The 1,771-nt window shown below is 39.8% G+C and overlaps 1 long non-coding RNA gene across 1 annotated transcript in view; it reads left to right on the plus strand.

The window, feature by feature from the left end:
* LOC112488402 (uncharacterized) overlaps nt 1-1,413 on the plus strand; it is a 28,910-nt gene extending 27,497 nt beyond the window's left edge. The window contains exon 3 of the long non-coding RNA XR_003052422.1: nt 1,205-1,413. This is a non-coding gene — a long non-coding RNA (uncharacterized LOC112488402). The remainder of the gene's footprint in view (nt 1-1,204) is intronic.
* Nucleotides 1,414-1,771: the final 358 nt, after the last annotated feature.

A 1,771-nucleotide genomic window follows, 5' to 3' on the forward strand; every position in this document is an offset into this window, starting at 1 on the left:
TTCCCCCATTTTTAAGTTTTTTTTTTTTTTTTTTTTTTTTTTTTTTTTTTACACCACGTGACGGTGTCAGCTGTGAAGAAGAAGAAGAAGAAGAATCTCAGGTTCTGTTTCTTTAAAGTCCTGTCACAACACAGGCTGGAGATGCTGCTCCTGTGTGTGTGTGTGTGTGTGTGTGTGTGTGTGTGTGTGTGTGTGAATCCCTGCTCTTAGCAGACAGAAATAGCCTGTAAGGAAATCGATGTTCCTCCCCCTGTGGCGTCTACTCTACAATAGACGGACTGTCCTGTTTCCTGTGTGCTGGAGAGTGGGAGAGAAAAGGGTGAGAGAGGGAGAGGGAGAGGGAGAGAGAGAGGGAGAGAGAGAGAGAGAGTATCTGATATTTGTACTCACTACCACTGAGCGCAGACATAAAGACAGAATGCACCAAATAGAAAACAATCCATAAAAATAACTGAAGGTTCTGTTCCAGGCTGTGGTCCAACAACAGGCAGCAGAGAGACAGCCCACAGGAACAGTCGTCCACCGTTACAGTCGTCCACCGTTACAGCAGTTGTTGGGGACACGCGTAGCAAACGGGCGAATCTGTGACGTCATCAGTGTGAGACAGAGAGGCAGCAGAGCCAAATCAATGAAAGACACTTAACTGTGTGATGTAGTAGAACTGGTGAAAATACACAGAGGAGTACACCGTAGGAAGTACGGCTGTGTACTGGACAGAATCGGTCCATACGTATCGTGATACGGGGATAAGGATCCGATATGTTGCGATACTATAGTAACAAGGATATACTGAGCTGAAGATACAAAGCTGTTCCATCTTCACATCAGGTTATGTGTGTATGTTTTAAAATGTTCCAGACATCAGCTCTGATGTCTGGAACCTTATGATCAGAAGTTCCACATGTCTCAGTGATTTTGTCAGTGTGTTTCTGTAGTTCTATGTATATACAGTATTAATGTTTCAGTTGCATTCACAGAATCAGACGGAGGCTCTGAGTGATGTGTTTATTTCTAAAACCACAGTCACAGATTGATACAGTTTTACTGAGTCCTGATCAGAGTGTCGACAGGTTCCGTATGAGACTCTCTTCAGGTGTCAGTGATTTATTTACAGTTTCAACGATACAAAACTCACTAGGTGGCACTGTTGTTTCTCCTTGACCCCCCTTCCCCCCACTCACGCTCTGCTCCCGTTGTCTTCCAGAGCTCCTCGGTTCAGCCAAGAAGGTGAACGTCAACTTCCAAGACACAGATGGGTGAGTACATGTCTCTAACTTTTATCATCCTCCACATTTTTCACCATAACTTCCCCCTAAAGTCGTTGACCAAATTGAGCAAAAACAACATGAAAAGTTCACATTTTGACAGAATTTTTATAGAAATAAATTTCTAAAAATGTTTTCTAAATGCCTTAATTTTATGAGAAACATGCAGGAAAAGATGTAATTAAAAAAAAATAATTTTACAAAAATTGTGATCAGAATGTTTTAGTTTTTGACCGGAAATGACACGAAAACTCCACATTTTGACAGAAACTTTCATAGAAAAAAATTTCTAAAACTGTTCGTTAAATGCCCTAATTTTATGGGAAACATGCAAGAAAAGATGTAATTTTCAAAAAATAATTTTACAAAAATTGTCATCAGAATGTTTTAGTTTTTGACCGGAAATGACACGAAAACTCCACATTTTGACAGAAACTTTTATAGAAAAAAAAATCTAAAAATGTTCTTTGAATGCCCTAATTTTATGAGAAATATACAGGAAAAGA

Source organism: Cynoglossus semilaevis, chromosome 17 (assembly GCF_000523025.1).
Source record: "Cynoglossus semilaevis isolate Cse_v1.0 chromosome 17, Cse_v1.0, whole genome shotgun sequence".
NCBI classification, from domain to species: Eukaryota; Metazoa; Chordata; class Actinopteri; order Pleuronectiformes; family Cynoglossidae; genus Cynoglossus; species Cynoglossus semilaevis.